We start from the raw sequence: 20,782 nt of genomic DNA on the forward strand, positions 1-20,782 counted from the left end.
ACTCTTATAATGATGGTTTCTATCAAAAATAGCAAGAAAATGTATCTTAAAGTAAATGTCCTTCTGCATGGTTTTCTTGCATGTTCACCATACTTAGTGCATTCAACGTGGTAATTCCATATGTTTCTATATGTCTAAAAGTGTAGTTGTCAAGTGAGTATTATCCTAGAAGTTTAATCTTAGGAAGTAGCATTCTATCAAGATTTGTATGTCCTCATATGTTCGAAGACATGGATTATAGTTTAGTTTTCCTTTTCTAAAGATTTTTTTAATAGAATATAAGTTTGTTTTTAAATTAATAAAATGGTTGTGACCCTATGTTATTGATTTTTCTCTTAGATTGTTTATGTTTATACTTAGTTCTTTCCTATGTTTCTATAAAAGAGTTTGACTATTTTGGTTAAAAGTTTTAATACCGCACTACTTTTTATATATATGCGATTAAACATGTCTAAGGACTTGTGTATGACCTCCAAGAGGTTGAGTAGATGCATAAATTCTAAGGGGTTCTCCCCGGTCGTTATAGAGGATGTTGTTTAGAAAGACTTGGTGGACCTAAAGGGTGCCATGTTCGAGAAAGCTATTCATACACCTTTGTGGGACATATCCCTGGTAGGATCCAGTGGATCCAAGGTTAATGAGAGTGTGACTTTGGGCATTGATGCCCAGATAGATGGAGCGACCAAGATGCACATTTCACCTAGGCTTGGTCTGGAAAGATAATTTCCCCCTCCCTCTCTGTTACTTTTAATGCACTGTTTGTTTTGTTTTAGTTCCGTTTGAGGACAAATGCTTATTTTTGTTGGGTAGGGTGAGGTATTTCCATAACTGCCCCATTTATTTGGTTTATGTTGTGAATATTGATTTTATCTTGATGATGTTTTTGTGAATATTGAGCTTAGTAGTTTTGACATATTTCTTGGTTGTTGAATTCTTTTGTGGATGTTTTAGCTTATGGCCCATTGTTTTGAATGAAAATGGTATTGACCCAAATTTTAAAAAAATTTGCAACCTCTTTTTTGTGTGAATGTGGCTATTTTTGTGCGAATTTGAGTGTAAAATGTGATCAATATTGACGACTCAAATAGTGCTTTTAATTTAACTTAATGAGTGTGCGGCTACAATGAGGCAGACTAAGTTACGTAGGTAACATGTCAACATTTAGCATCTCATTTTGACTAGCCGACTGTCGAATGCGACTCTTGTGATGAGCATTGCTAGCTAGTTAGAAAATGTGGAGTCTTTGTTTATATTGGTACCAATAAATTTTTTGATAAGATTACTTTGAATGTTGGTGTGATGACACCTACAGTTTTCCACATTTGTCTGGTTGATTGAGTGATGCAAACACTTGAAATTAGCTTAGGCAAGAAGTTTGAAGAGTGAACCAATTTGACAATATACCTTCACTATTGCCAACATTGTGATATGTGTGAACCTTGCTTAGAACCTTTTATTCCTTACCCCTTTCCTTGGAATAAACTTGAGAAATTTTTGCCTCTCTTTATCAGTTCACCCATAATATTCATGAAGTATGGTTTGTTTGAATAGCCGACTTATGATAAAATCCTAAGTTGTGGTGTGGTGAAAATAGAAGGAAAGTGAAGAAGTGTGAGAAATCTACCTTTGTGTGATTTCATTGAAAAAGACAAAACCGCTCCACCTTAAAAAATGAGAAAAGGAAATGAACATGAAGAAAGAAAATAAAAAGACCAAAAAAGTTGTGAATGAAGTAGTGAAAATTGCAAAAGAACTGGGGAATCAGTGTTTTCATATGACGTTAAATAATGGGTTTAATTATGAGCATGTTTGAAATATCAAAGAAGAGGAGGAAAGTGATGCTCAAACAATACTTCATGAAGGTAGACGCCTCTAAGACTAAATGACCATACATTTACACTCAACCGACTTACACACTTTGGAACGACCTTTGTGATCTTGAGGGAGTTGAAACGAATATTGACTAGAGCATGAGAGTTGTTGCATGTGATTCCGGTAATTTAAATTGTTGAACAATTTTGTGTGAATATAGAATCATTTTTTTGTGAGGGAATCCGAGTACATTTGTTGAGATTGAACTTGCATTTAAAGCAAGTATTGTGAATATAGGTATCATTGATAATGGTGAGTCACAATTTGAATCTTTGAGTGCATGATTGGGCATTGGATGTATAGCTTGAGGTTTTATTGTGCAATAATTTTGAGTATCATGCATCACTACTTGAGAAATCCTTATTAAAATACTAATCTTGAGTTTTACTTGAGGACAAACAAAAGCTGAAGTTGGGGGTGTTGATGAGTCCGAGATTTTGGACTCATTTAGGGCTTTGTTGTGACAGTTTTAGTGTCCTAAAATGCCTAATTTAAGCTATAACCCAATGCTAAAGTATTGATTTTCAAGTATGTGAGATAAGGAGCAAGGAAGAACACTGATAGGCAAAAAGGGCATAACAAGCTGAAGAAGTGAAGAAAGGTGATCCTAGAGATCGCCAAGACCACTCAACGACTCACCGAGTGGCTCTTTAGGCCACCTAAAGTCCCAGTGTGCCAGGTTTAAGGGAACAAACCAATTATGTGATAGGAATGGACAGTCGGTGAATCAATAATCGGTTCAGGGATGAAAAATGGATTTCCCTAAAAAAACAAAACCTAAGATGCTGAAGGACAATGGAAAGTGGCTATTGAAGAGGAAAATCGGTGGATCGGTGATCCACTTGGCAAGCCCGACTTACCTCGCCTTATGGACTTTAAAGACACATTTTCGAAACATATAAATTTAATTCTGAACTATAAAATTGAGCAGTTGGCTAACTTTAAGAAGTCTTTTCTTTGGAGTTTTAGAGTTTCACTGTAGACTTTGAAGATTTTTGGAGGATCAATCTTGATGATTTGCTAGTGGGTTTTTGAATTTATCTTTTGCAATACATTGTAAAGGCTTGGATACTATTACCCAGTTGTTGGATGACTTAGTTGGTAAATGTTTTTATATTTCATAATATTTAGATTAAACCTCAATTCTTGGGGTGTGATTATGTAATTTTTGATTGAATTAGATTATGGGTATTGATTAATACAAATATAAATGCTATATTAAAAAGGGTTTTGATGAGTCCTGAATTGGGACTCATTCAGGTCTTTGTTTTCATAGATTTAGTATTCTCAAATGCATATGTTGTGGCAATAACTTTTATAAATCCTTGATTTTCATGGATTTTGACCGACGAACAAAACATGGTCACTACTAAGAAATAATGAACAAGAAAGCTTAAAGAATAAGTAATGAACGCCTAAGTATTGCCTAAACCATTGGCCGAGTTGCCAAACGACCCTGGTCTTGCCTAGTGTTCCAGTGTGCAACACTTGGAAGAAGAAATAATATGAGAGATGAAAAGGAGAAGTAGACGAGCCACCGCATGATTCTATGATGCAGTGGCTTATTTTCCAATGTGATAGAACTGGAAGATGGTGAAGGCCAAAGCATAACGACAATGACAATGACCAAAGGGTGGATCACTTATTGGATCGGTGATCCCGAGTAATTGCACTGAATGGACCTTTGCAGTAAAATTTTTGGAGACTCAAAATACTTGTTTTAATTTTTAGTTTAGTGATCATATATTATCTTGAATCTAGATTTTCTTTTTTGTTCATTTTTCAAGTTGGAGATCCAAGAACAGAGTTGAGACACAATATTTCCTTAGCTTTAAAGATTTCTAGTTGCAAGAAATTTGAAGTGGGTGCTGAAGATTCTTCATCTTAGACCTCTGTAAAGATAATATTAATCTTACCAACTCAATAAAAACACAATTGGGTATTGATTTCTTGGTTTTCACTATGTCTAGAGCTAAAACCGCAACTCTTGGGGTGTGATTGTAGGTTGATTTAATTGTTGGATGTTGATTGGTAGTGTAAATGCTATTTATAAATGATTTAATTTAGTAAATGTGGCTTAATATAAAATATTATAGTTGGAAATGCATCTCAACCTTCATGTTTTTGGCTTTCTCGAGAGAGATGTTTTTTAAAAAAAATTACTAGATTGATGGTTTATAGGTATTGGGTTCTCATGGTTTTAGCTTAAGAGAGTGAATCATAAAGCCTTTTCCACAAATTCAGTTCGAGAGTGTGAATGGACTAAAGCAAAGACTATTCTTAATTGCTGCTTATTGGTGTTCGAGAGAAACTAATTTGATTCAGGGTAAACTGCTCGATAGAAAGTTTATCCCTACTTAAATCTAGTTTATTTACGGATTTACAACTATTCACTTTTAATTGCAATTACCAGGTTGCTTACCGTAGCTCATATCCTATCACATCAAAGGAATCGTGTCTATATACTTATTTATTCATATTATTTTCTTTTTTAGTTGATAATTACAATCAAAACCCCCTTGATGTTTGGCATTTGATTCACCCAAAACTTTAGTTATACTTTTATTTATAATTATATTTAGCTATGACTAACTTGAACTTATTCACACTTGGCTACTAATTCTCGAAACTACTCCATGTGGGAACGATCCCAACCCTTGGTTGAATTATATTACTACTCACGATCATTGACACTAAAATTGGAAATATTGTCTTGATAACCGTGAAAAGTCAAAATGGCATTGGTGTCGAGGAGTGGTGTTACTTGAGAATTGTTGGTTAAGCTGATTTTTTCTCATGTTAGTTTTAGTGGTAATTTTAGTTTTGTTTTGCTTGATTGTGTGTTGCAACATGAAAGATAGTGTGAATAGTAACTATGGGGACCAACTGGATCACACTTTTTATAAAATTGTTGAATCTTAGGGAGAGCCTTCTAAAATTCAAGCATAAATATCGATGAAATGTGTAGAAATTTAAGGAAGTACTATAGTCGTGCGAACCTCATAAAATGTCCGATGAATTGCTACTAGAATGCTTCTAGGGGTCTTGGTCCCAAAAATAGGCATACTGCAGACCAACTCTTTGTGGATGGTTTGATACAACCACCCTATGAAGCAATATCTCAATTTGTTGACGGAATCCTTAAGACCAACAAAGAATAGAGAAACTCTAAGAATTGGCCGCATTGTTGACTTAGCTAGATGTCTTATCGAAGAAAGTCATAGAATCGGAGGCACGGTCCAAGAAAGAGAACAGACACTTTCCCCCTCGCGAGCGTCAAAATACAAAGAATAATGAGGGTTGACAAAATGAGGATGTACTCACTCTCATTCTACACAAGATCGACGAATAGGATAGTGTTTTGAATGAGATAAAAGCGAATATCGAAATGTTGAATCAGATGAAGACCTCTCATTCCATGATTATCCAGCTACTCGACGCCTAAATGAACCAAGTGATGTGGTGCCTCTAATGACAGTCTATAGAAGGGTTGCCTAGTGAAACTAAGACCTACCCCCTAGAATGAGGCTTAAGTGTAGACTTTTGTTATGCTGCAATGTTAACTAAGGCACTTCTTGGGAGGCAAACCAAGACCCTTTTTATTTCTTTATTTTTGTTTTATAAATAATGGTGTGTTATGTGTGGGTTAAAGTGTGGAAAGTGTTTAGAAGGTGAAGGTTGGCGAGCAATGACCCGCTTGGTGTATCGACAAAGAGGTAGGCGACCCTGACTATCATGCCCCAAGAGCACCCCGTAGACGTGACACGGCGTACTTGACCCTGAATGGTCTCATACAAGACATTGGAATAATAATAAATAATATAATAGAGAATTATGGGGAAATTTTTAAACTTTTAAGAAATACAATTGAAGTCATCTTAATAAATTGTAAAGTGGAAGACTTTACTAAAACCTTTGTCTCAAACCATCTATATAATACTCATGAATAATAATCTTTGGGACGAAGCCCGTACCAAGTCTAAAATCATAGATGAAAAAACATAAAGCTGAAGTTGATATTTTCCTAAAAGCTATGAGGACGCACCAAGATCTTCAACTCTTCTATATCCTTGAAACATAGACTCCAAATCAACTCAAGACTCCAACCATAAACTTGGTTTGAATGTAGGCAATATGCATTATTACAAAATATACCAAGTCTGAAAGGTAACATACCAACATAAAACATCCAAAAGAGGTCAGTAAACATAAGACATAATAACAAATTCATAACATAACAATAAGTATCATAACATCACAAGTCAACATAATACAAGGTATATGAGAATAGAAGCTAAATTATACTTGAAGCATATACTTAACTTAAATTTCACAATTATATCCTTGAACCATTAGTCTTTTGTCACATCTGGGGAACACCCCCTAGATGTAACCGGCATCGTCGTCCTCTTTGAGAAATAAGACTAGCCTCTTAGCTTACATCATTACATTCACAGGTCATATTTAGAGGAAAGTTTAAAATTTTTACTACATCTACATTGAGGTTTATATAGACCTCTGCATAGACGTATTAGAGATATATCAAGCATACATAGACCCGAGAATTACTTAGTCTTCTACTTTTATTGCACATAGATATATATAAACATAACATAGTCATAATAGTCGTCTCATCTCATAACCATCTAATAAGAGTATTTAAAATTGGTCCTAGCCCATACATCAAAGTAAGAATGCCTCACATGGGATATACAATTTCATACTAAATGGAAAAGAAAGAACCATAAAAGTTTTTAACTAAGTGTAATCTCCCTCGGAATTGAGGACCTACCCTACTTGGATGAATAAGAGATTCGAGTCTTCTTCAAGTCGTCTCGAGAAGCCCTTCAACAACTGGAACCTAAATTATTGGGGGAAAGGAAGAAATGAAGTTAGTAGACCAGTTGTACTAAGAATGAGACCATATGCAGACATATCATGAAAACATGGTAAAATAGCACATTTCATCAAGTATGAAAATTTACTTTAAAAACCTTTATACATATTATACGAGACCATACCAAATCAATAAGACATATTCATTAAGTCATTGACATGTACATAAAAAGACCAACAACATCAAAACTAGTCAAGTCAACATGCATATCATGTGATTAGACATATAGTCAAAGCTCAAGCCATTACCTCAACAAGCATGAATAACCCAAGCAAGACAATTACCCACAACCCTTATCAAGTGAACAAGTCCAGTGACCAAGCAATGTCCCATAATCTTACTCAATCAAGTAACTCAACAAGAATCATGACCAACATCACACTTGACATATCAAAACATTTAAGAGTACATAGCATCATACATTAACAATATTGACCAACACATATTCATAAGTTACACCAATCAACATATAGTATCAACAATGCGAAAGTTTTCCATATGCATGTCATGTAGCATTATAATCATATCCTAAGACTCCCTTCAAGGCTAACAAGTGCAATGTTTCGGTAGAGTCTCATACGACTACTAAACTAATCTAAAACCCTTAGGTCATCCTAGATAGAGTTCATTCCTTAAATTCATTTTACCTTTCGGGAAAATCTTGCCCAAACCGACATAGACCACATGAGCTAATGTGGAATCCCTTAGGTCATCCTAGTTAGAGTTCATTCCTTAAATTCATTTTACCTTTCGGGAACATCTTGCCCTAACCGACGTAGACCACATGAGCTAATGTGGAATCCAATGTCATGGAACCCTACACCGAAAGAAGGTAGAGTACTTGTCAAGGTAGTACCAAAACATGAAAATAGCAACTACGTGGATAAACTACCTAGTATTCCTATGGGGGCAACAAAGTTCAAGAATTAAGAGATATAATTAGGACCCTCTTTATGATAAATGCAATATAGTCTCCAATCTCAAATATACATTAGTGATCCTACCTTCCCTATGTAGGAAGGACACTGCTCACTCTAGTTCACTCGGTGCTAAGCTAGAGACCCTTTTTTTAAATGTCTTCAATGTCTTTATTAATCATCATAGCTTATTGTAAGTCATAAGGTCTAACCCTTGTATAAAATCATCATCATCAGAGCTCAATAGAAATTGTATGAGTAAAATCCTTTCATTACAATTTATATAAGTGAGGTTAGAACATTTATGTATTACTTGATAATGAGGCACATTGGTAAATCATTCACCATACTTGTAATATTTACATGTTAGTGAACACCTCACATACCATAATCAAGAAATTTATATTCAACATCATACAAACCCTATAAATTATAATACAAGGTATACTCCAATATGATATGATGACGTAATCAAAATTAATCATAATATGAAATAAACAATAGGGATCATAAGACTTACCAAGTCTCCTTCACAATTCATCATCAAGGTCTTACAATCAACCCTTAATTCAACCCAATTATGGTATAACATCATCATAATCCTAAGACCAACATCACACCAAAGCTAAAAGAATTACTTCATCACAATTCAATACTAGATCACAGCTTAAGACAAGATACTTAGGTTAATTCACAACATAGTTCTTAACCTAGAGGAATTATCAAGAAGTTGCATGAAAAGACTAAAATTCACCCTAATTCATTCATGTTTGGTAGAAAAATATCATACAGTAGTAAGTCAACCAATAATCAAGCCAATTGAAACAATACACCATAATTCATATCAAGATCATAACCTATGGTTAAGGGTTAAGGGTCATCTTCTTCAAACTAGACCAAACCATAAAGATATATCATAATTAAGTTAAAATACATGTTAATCTATTCATAATATCAAAAATAAATCAAACAAGAATCAATTCATAACTTCAACTTCGAGATTGGATGAAAGCCACTTGAAAACTCAAGTTTTGAAATCAATTTGATGGAACCCTTTGAGATAAGAGGTTTCAAAGGTGAATTAGATATCATACTTTATTAATCAATGAAGATTGATGGTTAACTTGACTTTTTGCATCCCTTAAACCCTCCCCTAGCTTGTTCTTCAATGGTGTTCTCACTAGAGTGAGAAAGAAGAGAGAAGGAAGAGAGTTTGGATTTGTGAGTCATAAGAGTTTAGATTAGTTTACTGGGGCTGGGGTCTTTATATGGGGTGTTAACTAACTTAATTAGACTTCCCTTAACCTCTAACTAATTATCTAACCCCATAATTAATTAATTGGAACCAACTAAAAACATGCAACAAAGTCAGGCCCTCACAAACGAGACCTCGACCAACGGTCCGTCTATAAGTCGACGACATGCCCCTCCTTCCGTGCTGGTTATCCATAGATGAGTTCAGAGACCTGCCTAAACAGGTCCTTCAAGGATTTTGATAAGTGTTGGTCGACGGATGACATCAATGCCCCGTCTATCCACACACGCCATGTCGATTCCCTTCGTGGGTGCAGACTACCCAGACAGTCCTTGACCCCAAAATGCAAGGGTCCTCCTCAAGGGCCCTTGGTTGGTCCTTGGAGAGTCGTACCCAGACGTTATGACCATGAATAAACTTAAAAGTATGATAGACACCCTTCCACCAATTTTCATCATTTTTCGACTTCCAAAGGCTAATCAAATAAGCTAAGGCAAGCTAGCACCTCATTGAACTAGTTGTCGGAAATCATGGACGTTCTTGGACATTTTGGTTTCTAGGACTCCCTAAATGACTTATATTCATTAAAATGTACCTTAAAACAGTGCCTAAACCTTATGTCACTTATGTTAGGCTCTAGGAAACGTCTTGGATTTTTGAAGATTTATATTATCCCCCCTCCCCCCCCCCCCAGTAGGAACGTTCGTCCGAGGATGACACTTAAATTCTTTTGAAGGAAGGAATAGACTCAAGACTAGCAGCCCAGCCAACAATATTAGATAACAACATCAACCATATCACTTATACATGGAAATTCAAAACTTCAATTATCACAATAAGGCTCAACACTACATAATTATGAATATCCGACTCACAACAACAACAGCTCAACATAGCATTTTTGAGTCAGTTATATCAAAGTTCAACTTATCGACATGCTACATATCATTTTATAAGGACCCACCTTATCAAAATGCACCACATGACTCAAAACAAGATGGATTGCGATTTTTCAAGTCTAAATGCACATTTCACTGGAAATCACTGTAACAACATCCAAAAATGCACATTTTTCAAAGTTTCACCAAAAATAAAGAATTTTCAATTTTTAGTCATTATTTTCATTAGTAGTAATAACAAATATTTTTATTTATCAAATAGATGAGGCTAACGGGACTTCATGTCGGCCTCGACGTCCCATGTTGCACCCTCAACTAGGTAATACTTCCATAACACTTTTATTGAAACCACCTTTTTATTCCTCGATTTCTTCACTTCCCTATCAAGGATTTGAACCGAAACATCCTCATTGGAGAGGTTATCCTTCATACAAAGACCCTCAATAGGAAGAATAGACTCGGGATCACCGATACACTTCTTAAGCATTGAAACATGGAAAATCGGATGAATCGAAGCCAATTCACTAGGAAGTTTCAATTCATATGCAACCTTACTGACCTTTTGCAAGATTTCATATGGACCCACACAACATGGACTCAACTTCCCTTTCTTGCCAAATCTAACCACCCCTTTCATTGGCGAAATTTTCAAATACACTTTACCACCTTCGTCAAACTCTAAGTCTCTTCTCATATGTTTGGTATAAGGCTTTTGCCGACTATAGGTTGTTTGCAACCTGTTCCTTATGATATAAACTTTCTCCAAAGTCCTATAAATCGAATCGGGACCAAGAAGCAAACTCTCACCCACTTCAAACCATCAAATAGGAGACCTACACATCCTACCATACAAGGCTTCATACAGAGTCATGGCTATGGATGAATGAAAACTACTAATAAGCAAACTCCACTTAAGGCAAATGCTTATCCCAATTTCCCTTGAAATCAATAATACAAGCTCTAAGCATATCCTCAAGGTTTGAATAGTACGCTCCCCTTGACCATCAATGTGAGGATGAAAAGTTGTACTTAGCTTCATCTTAGTACCCAACATTTGTTAAAATGACCTCAAAAACCTAGATGTGAATCGTGCACCCTATCTGATATGAGGATAACGAAATATCATGGCGACACACAGTCTCATCTATGAAAATCCTTGCAAAATCTTCCACTGTATAGGTAGACTTGACAGGAATTAAATAAGCGAACTTGGTCAACCTATCCACAACCACCCATATAGAGTCATATTGCCTTTGAGTCAGTGGCCACCTTACTACAAAATCCATATTGATGTATTCTCACTTCCAAGTAGGAACTTGGATTTCTAGTAGCAAGTCACCCCACTTCCAATGTTCGCATTTCACTTGTTGGCAATTCGGACACTTAGGAACAAATTTCGCTATGTCCTTCTTCAAACCTTTCCACCAAAATACTTCCCTAATGTCATGGTAAATTTTTGTCGAACCCGGCTAAATGTGATAATGGGACCCATAGGCTTCCTCACGGATCCAGTTCCTCAACCCATCTACATTGGGAATACACAACCTTCCTTGATACCTCAAGACACTATCCCCTCCTAAGGAAAATGAATCATTAAGCTTACGAAGAACCGATTCGTTAAACTTCATCAATGATTGATCAAGGAGTTGTTTGGACTCCACCTCAACTACCAAAGATGATTCTGACTTATGATGGGTCATAAAACCACCATTCGGAGAATCTTCCAACCTCACACCCAATCTAGCAAACCTATGAACATCTTTCACTAGGACTTTCTTAGTTTCACCTACATGAGACACACTACCCATGGATAACCAACTTAGGGTATCCGCAACCACATTTGCCTTGTCAGAGTGATAAAGAACACTAATGTCATAATTTTTAACCATTCCAACCACCTTCTTTGTCGGAGATTCAACTCCTTTTGTGTAAACACATATTAGAGACTCTTGTGGTAGGCATACACATCAACATGGACATCATACAAGAAATGCCTCAATATTTTAAAGGCAAATACCACGGCCGCTAACTAAAGATTATGATTTGGGTACTTTCTCACATGTTCCTTACGTTGCCTAGAATTATAGGCTACCACTTTCCCATGTTGCATAAGCACACACCCTAAACCCACTCGGGATGCATCACAATACACAATGAAACCCTTTGCACCATTCGATAAAGTCAACATTAGAGCAGAAGTAAGTCTATCCTTCAAGATTAAGAAGCTTCTCTCACATCCACTCAAATTTCTTAATCTTTTGGGTCAAAGTATTCAAGGTAGATGCAATGGACGTAAAATGGTCCACAAAGCTCTGATAATAACCCGCTACACCCACGAAACTCATAATGTCGTTTGGAGGCAATGATTTAAGTCAATTTTTCAGCGCCTTTGTTTTCCTTGGATCAACCTCAACTCCCTGACTAGAGATGATATGACCAAGAAACGCCACCGACCTCAATCAAATCTTACACTTGTTATAGTCACTACTAAAAAAACAGTGAATATCGACCTAAAAATACCGAACTCCAGAGGTCGGTATTCCTGAAATACCAACAAAAAAATGACTTCCCAGCTTAGGGCGGAAAAAGCTTGGTCGTTATTCAATTCGGACATCTGGAGGTCGGTATTTACTGACTTCTCGAGGTCAGTTTCAATATAAGTCGGTAAAATTTATTATGTTATTTTTCGACTTTGGGAAGTCACTTATATAGATATTTTTATTATATCTATCTTCCGAAGGTCAGAATATTTAATTCTCAAATTTTACAACCTCCGGAGGTCGATATTTTTATTTCTTTATTTTTGAGATTTCGACCTTCAGAAGTCGATATTTTTATTTCATACTTTGAGATTCCAACCTATGGAGGTCGATATTTTTTCATTTGTTTTAGATTCCAACCTACAGACGTCAGTATTTTTATTTTTTATTCTTTATATTCCAATTCCGGAGGTCAGTATCTTTTATTGTTGAGATTTTGAACTTCGGGGGTCGATATATTTATTTCTTATTTTTTAGATTTCGACCTCAAGAGTTTGGCATTTTTATTTCTTCCTTTGAGCATCAAACCTCTAGATATCTGACCTCCAAAGGTCGGTAGTTTTATTTTTATTTTGAGATTTTGACCTCTGGAGGTCAATATTTTTATTTTTTATTTTTGATATTACGACCTCTGCGGGTCGATATTTCTGTTACAAAACTAGAAGCATTGAGCTGCAATTTAAGTATCCACCTGCATATTTATATCAAAATGACCTAAATAATTTCAAATAAACTATTTCAAAATAATTTTCATCTAACACAAAAAATTCCAAATGAGGTATTTTAAAATAAACTTCATCCAACCAAAACAACACAATATTTTCAACATATACACTAAACCATTTCAAAATAAAGTTCATCCAACTTCAAAATAAATTAAAATACGATCAAACAATTCCAAAATTATAGAAGTCTAAAATGTCAAACCAATACAACTACTCTTCATCACCCTAACTCTTAGTATCCCCCTTATCATTTTCATCACCCTCATGATTATCTCTATCATTACTGTTTCCCGGACATGGAGGAAGAATATTTCCTGAGTCAAAAAGAAAAGTTAGTTGGGCTTGAAGCGTTGCATATCTCTTGTTCTCTACTTCCTTTAACTTAATTCCAACACTATATTAACCAACTAAATCACATTAAATTATTTGAAGAACTTAACAAATATCTAAGTCTAATTAGTTTAGTTTCATCATAATTCCAACACTATATTAACCATCTAAAATACATGATCTTATTTCAAGAACTTAACAACTTTCTAAGTCTAATTAGTTTAGTTTAAACTTAATTGTAACACTATATTAACCAAATAAATCACAATAACTTATTTGAAGAATTTAAAAACTTTCTAAGTCTGATTAATTTAGTATTAACTTAATTCCAGCACTATATTAACCAACTAAATCAGATAAGCTTAGTTGAAGAACTTAACAGCTTTCTAAATCTAGATAGTTTATTTTTAACTTAATTCCAACACTATATGAACAAACTATATAACATTAACTTATTTGAAGAACTTAGCAACTTTCTTAGTCTAGTTACCGTAGTTTTAACTTAATTTATATACTAAATTAACCAACTAAACCACATTAAATTATTTGTCGAACTTAACAACTTTCTAAGTCTAATAAGTTTGGTTTTAACTTAATACCAACACTATATTAACCAACTAAATCACATTAGCTTATTTGAAGAACTTAACAACTCTTTAAGTCTAATTAGTTTAGTTCTAACTTAATTAAAATTGTATATTCACTAATTTAACTTATTAACCAACTTAACAACTTTCTAAGTCTAATTAGTTTAGTTTTAACTTAATTCCAATAAATTATTCACCAATTTAACTAATTAACTAACTTAACAACTTTCTAAGTCTAATTAGTTTAGTTTTAACTTAATTCCAACACTATATTCACCAATTTAACTTAATAAATAACTGAACAACTTTCTAAGTCTAATCAATTTAGTTTTAACTTAATTCCAATAATATATTTCACCTATTTAACTTATTAACCAGCTTAACAACTTTCTATCTAATTAGTTTAGTTTTAACTTAATTTCGACATTATATTCACCAATTTAACTTATTAAACAAAGCAATAACTTTCTTAGTCTAATTAGTTTAGTTTTAATTTAATTCTAACACTGTATTCACCAATTTAACTTAACAACTTTCTAAGTCTAATTAGTTCAGTTTTTACTTAATTCTAACAGTGTATTCACCAATTTAACTCATTAAACAACGTAACAACTTTCTAAGTCTAATTAATTTAGTTTCAACTTTATTCAAACATTGTCTTCACCAATTTAACTTATTAACCAACTTACTAACTTTCTATGTCGAATTGGTTTAGTTTTAACTTAATTCCAATACTATATTAACTAATTTAACTTATTAAACAATTAGCAACTTCCTAAGTCTAATTAATTTAGTCATAACTTAATTCTAATAGTATAAACAAATCAGCATCTTATCAATTTAATTTAATTAAATTTAAATGCCCCCTTCCACTCGGCCTTTCTTCGCTGTGTGAATAAGGAAAAGGTAAGATTCAAAAGAATTTTTCAAAAGTTTTTTTAGCCGCCACTCGGACTCGAACCAAGATGCATTAGCACTGCTTCCTAAGAGCAGCGTGTCTACGAATTCCACCATAGCGGCTTGTCTTGAACTAATAATAGCCTATGAATAAGCAATCGTCGAGATTGAGTAAGCTAGTAATGATTCAAATCGATCAATACCAATAAAAAATTGTTCAAATAGGATTTTGAGGTTAAAGGTTCATTATTTTTTATTTGAGTTTAGAGTCTTAGTTTTTTTTATTTAACCTGAGTCTTTCCTATATTTTCTACTTTCCACGAATTCAACTCTTGTAACTAAATCGTTTTATACTCAATTAAGGAATAGAGTTCAAAAAGGTTTTGTTTTCATTATTTAAGCAGTAATTTCTTATTATTATTTTCATAAATATTAAAAAAAAGGGATTTTGACGTTAATCAATCGATCTGGAAAGACAATCCTTGTGAGAGCTTTATCTCTCTTGCCCTTAGTCCGTCTAGCGCCTTTCGGTTGGGGTCCGCCCAGGGGGCCTTCCATCCAGATTTCATCAAGTGGTCATGCTAGATACATAAACAGACGTGGATAATTAAATTATGAGGTCCTTCCGAATGAGACGGGCCAAGGGACAGTCTCAGGTTGACAGTTTTTATGGGGAAACAATAGACTGATTGACTGTTTGTTAGGTCAGAGCCCTCAGTTCGGTCAATTAGCAATAATTTTTCTGTTGATTTCTTCAAGTAAATATTCGAATGCTCGAGGCGCTATCAAGACTTCTCAATTACCTTCTACTACTTGATCTAATGTGGAGACAGGGTATGTTCGTTATACCCTTCATGACTCGTTTAGGAATAACCAATTCATGTAACCCGCCGAAATTGAAGGCTTTGCATTGTACCCAACTGGGGCATATATCTAAACTGTACCCCTCCCGGAGTAGTCCCTGACTGAGGTCGTTGCATTACCTAAAGCATCCTAGAGAGGAAAGCAAAATCTATTCCATAGATACCATAGTAGTAAGGCCATAAAAGTCTTCACTTGGTCACCACCTCCTTTGCTGCAGGTGAGAAAGAGCCTTTTCAATTTATTCGTCCTCAGGCACTCTTCCGTTAACTGCGGCGACAATACATTCTTGTACCCAATTCTAAGAGGAATCTCGTCGTCATCTTACCTTTGGAATGCCGTCGATCTCCGCCTCATTCCTGATCTCCTCACTAAGCTTTTCTTCTCTCTCTAGGTTCCATTTCTTTGATCTCCTCTGCTTTTTTTTTAATTTCCTTTACCTTGGACTAGCCATTTAACAGAGTCAAAAGGACCGGAGTGGAACAACGCATTCAACAGCTCCTTATCCCTTTTGGCACCTCAATCCTCACGGTAATAATTATGCCAATTCTACCTAAAAATCTCTTTAGGTGATCAAGGGGGCTCCCTTTTTCAGTAGATGAGATTAGGATGAAAGGTATTATCTCAACGCCTCTTTTCTCCGGCTTGTTCTTTCAAATCCAATTTTGGCCTACCCAAACTTTTCTGGTTAACCCCAACATTCCCCACTTGTCCAAGACTCTTCTTCAGACTTAGATTCTCTAGCTTCTATTCTCGGGGTACGTAGATCACTAGGTAGCCTAGCTCGACCCAAGCAATGCCCAAAAGTCCCATTCCTTTGTTGGTCGGACCAACCCAACCGGTGACTTCCGACAAGTCTTTCTGAATTGGAAGACCAAGAAGCCTGGGGCTTTACCAGGACTAACTAAGAAAAATCCTAGGACCGGAAGTGATATTTGAAACCGATCGCGTTACGGTAAAGAAACTCAATATCATAATCGCAGGCAGGATATAGAAATCGGGCTGTATCTATATATAGTAGCATTGTTCAAATACTTTTACGAGAGGGTTTTATCGAAAACGTGAGAAAACATCGAGAAAACAACAAATACGTTTTGGTTCTGACCCTGCGACATAGAAGGAATAGGAAAAGACCCTATAGAAATATATTAAATTTAAAATGAATCAGTCGACCTGGATTAGTAATACATTACAAAGGCAGAAGGAGATGATTACCATACAAGACAGAAATAAACGACATCATCATATCAACAATTACCATAAACTAGTAAATCATACCACTAAAACAAATTTACGTGATTCTAGCAAGACAAGAGAATTATTATTACCCTTTTTAAGAAATAAATTCAATACTTAATGTATATACCCAAAAATAATATAACCAAAGGAAGATACATGACAAAGAATTATAATGCCACGGAATCGATTGCAACTACATTAGGAACAGACAGTCACAACAAAAAGAATATAGCGATGAGGGTGTAGAATTTTCACAAAATCAAACTAAAGTTTAAAGAAATCATACATATTACAAAAACAAACTTGAGCCAAAGAAGAACATAGTTTTCCATAAGAATCAGCATTTCTACACATAAAATTAGCTCTTGAAATACTAAGGATGAACATGCACATCTAATTTTTAAATGGCCAACACAAATATTTGGGTTTTAAAGTAAAGAAAATTCCTACCTGGGACTGATCTATAGAGATTAGTCCTTGTCCAATACTTCACTTTTATCTCTGGTTCAGAACATTGGCAGCGAGAAGTTTTCATTATTGTCGTTCTTGATCTTCTTGCGCTGCTGGTGGTGTCTCCTCGCTGCCTGTTTTTCCCCGAAGATGGTTGTTATTGTTGCTAGCTATTGTTCTCGCCAGAAATGAGAAGAGAGAAGCCGATGGAGCAACACCATCTACTGGCTGTCCGAGCTGGCGCCCTCTGGTCGGAGCTCACCGGTTCTTCTCCTGGAGAAGAGAGAAGAGAGGAGTCGGCAAGTGCGAGCCTCCGTTGCTGCTGGACGGTGTTGCTTCTATTCTCCAGTTGCTGGAGCCGCTGGTCGCAACCTTCTATTATAGGAGAGAGGAGGAAAATAAAAAGGAGGAGAAGAGAGGAGAAGCAACAGGGAGAGCTCACCAGCGATGGCGGCTTTCACCAAAAAGAATAGGGGGTGAAAGAAAGTGGGGGTTGCTGGCGGCTCTTGGAGAGGGGAGGTTAGAAATAAGTATAGGTTTTGGTCTTTTGTGTATTAGGAATAGGAAGAATAGGAGAATTTAATCTTAACCATCAATTCAAAAGAGATGCAGGGCCAAGATTAAATAGAAAGAGATCAATGATTAAGATTAAAAGATGGGTTTTTGGGTTCAAATTTTGTTAAAATTGAAATAAAATTGTGTAAAATTGAAATGAAAGAATGATTATTATTAATTACGAAATATCGCTATTCTTAAAAAAAATTATCTTTACTTAACAATATTTAATTAATATATATATATAATCAATACAAGTTTAATTTAATAAATTTAATTTATCGATCAAGTTATTTTTAAATTTTAAATTATATTCTTCCTAATTATATAAATTCAAATCTAATATGTAAATCTCACCTTAAATTGATTATCAATATTTCTTTAATTGATGATGTACTTCATACATAATTAATCAACGTATTTCATAGTCAGATAAAGTATACTTTACATGTAATTATAATTAGGAAGTGATCCCTCCACTTGACATACGTTCAAGATTAAAAGTATATAATAATACTATGTCGCATTTCATACTGGAATAGATTATATGTTAGCTCTTCACCTATACATCATAACATGAGATATTAAGTTCGCGATTAGACGACAGACTAATAGATTTGTACAATACTCTAGAAATATAGGTATAATTGTATCCTAATTCATATCAACATAGTTTGATACTCTAAATATGGATTATATATATTGTTTTAATTTATTCCATGAAGTCTAACTTGTTATTTATAGTGTCACGTAGGCAAAATAGGGGTAAAAAATTATTAATAAAATAAGCTCAGGGGGGTAATAGGACCTTAGTATAGTATAAGTGTGTCTCTGAGATTTCGAGCATAGGTTGACGGGGTACTTGGGCATTATCCCATTTATAAAATTATACAAAATTGTTATATTTTTGAAACAATTAATTGTAAGTTTCAAATTAAATTTTAGTATTATGCTAAACAACAAAAATTAGGATTAATGGAAATATTTTAAACAAATAAACTTCTGGATATAGCTTTTATAAAATGCATTAGATATAATAAAAAAATACAGACCTCGTGACATTAAATTTAAAGATAAATGAAATTATTCATATTAAATAAATAATATTTACATCGGGAGGCATATATATATAATTGTATAAATTTAATTTTATCGGTCAATGAAAGTTTATCAATATCAAATTTAATATATAAATCTCTTTAAATTGATCATCGATATTTATTTAATTAATAATGTATTTCATATATAATTAATTAACATATTTCATACTGATATAAATTATCTTTTACATGTCATCATAATTAGGAAGTGATCACTACACTTGACATACATTCAAGATCGAAAGTATATAATAATACAATCTCGCATTTCATACTGAAATTGATTATATGTTAGTTCTTCACCTCTACATCATAACATGAGATATTAAGTTCATGATTAGCCGACAGACTTATAGTTTTGTACATTACTCTATAAATATAAGTATAATTATATCATAATTCATATCAATATAGTTTCATACTCTAAATATGGATTACATATACTTTTTTATTTTTTCCACGAAGTCTAACTTTTTATTAATAAAAACATACAAAATGATTACAGTTTTTGAACAATTAATAATTTAATACCTCATGATGTCGGTATTTAGATGAAATAAAAATACCGACTTCATGATGTCAGTATTTGAATGAAATAAAAATACTGACCGCATGAAGTCAGTTTTTGAATTTAGATGAAGTAAAAATATCAACCCATGAGGTCGATATTTGGATGAAAGAGAAATATCGATTTCATGAAGTTAGTATTTATATGAAGTAAAAATACTGATCTCATGAGGTCAATATTAGGATGAAGTAAAAATACCGATCTCATGAGATTGGTATTTGGATGAATAAAAATTCAATTTTCATGATATCAGTATTTGGATGAAATGAAAATACCTACCTCATAATGTCGGTATTTGGATATGAAAATATCGACCTCATTAGGTCAGTATTTATATGAAAATAAATACCGATCTCATTAAGTTGGTATTTGGATGAAGTAAAAATACCGAGAATCATGAGATCGATATTAGGATGAAGAAAAATACCAACTTCATGAGGTCGGTATTTGGATGAAATAAAAATACTGACTTCATGATGTTAGAATTTGGATGAAATAAAAATACGTACCTCATAATATCGCTATTTGGATATGGATGAAATCAAAATGTCGACCTCATTAGTTTGGTATTTGGATGAAAGATAAATACCAATCTGGTGATGTCGATATTTTAAATTAATTTATATAAAACTGTCATCTGATTTATCAAAGTTAATTTAAAATATCAATTTATAATTTTATGGAACTCATTATATAAATATTTTAATGAAAATTAATATAATTATAGACTATTAATTTTACCGATGTTCGAATGTGGGTATTATTATATTTTTTGTTTTTTATTTTACATAAACTTTCCTCCAAGAGATGATTTAAATAATATTAAATCAAAGTATTTCTTAATTTTATTTTTTATTTAATTGAGAAAAAACAAAAAATATGTTTATTCATTTATTTTATTTAATACCGACATCAAAAGGTCAGTTTTTTATTGTAATTCATTTTTCCCTCTTTATTTTGCATAAGAACCAACTAGTTTTATTCTTTTTAACAATACCGACCTCCTAAGGTCGGAAATTACAAACTCAATTTGATGTTGGTAATTTTTAGGTCGGTATTCACTGTTTTTTAGTAATGAGTTGTAAAAAAC

General features: G+C 33.8%; 1 long non-coding RNA gene across 1 annotated transcript; it reads right to left on the reverse strand.

Annotated features, from left to right (window-relative positions):
* Nucleotides 1-5,704: 5,704 nt before the first annotated feature.
* On the reverse strand, nt 5,705-18,022 carry LOC104646903 (uncharacterized). Its single transcript, XR_741054.4, has 3 exons — nt 17,470-18,022; nt 6,665-6,733; nt 5,705-6,032 (listed from the first exon to the last, which is right to left on the reverse strand). It is a non-coding gene; the product is annotated as an uncharacterized lncRNA (long non-coding RNA).
* Nucleotides 18,023-20,782: the final 2,760 nt, after the last annotated feature.

The sequence above is a fragment of the Solanum lycopersicum genome, chromosome 1 (genome assembly GCF_036512215.1).
Source record: "Solanum lycopersicum chromosome 1, SLM_r2.1".
NCBI lineage: Eukaryota > Viridiplantae > Streptophyta > Magnoliopsida > Solanales > Solanaceae > Solanum > Solanum lycopersicum.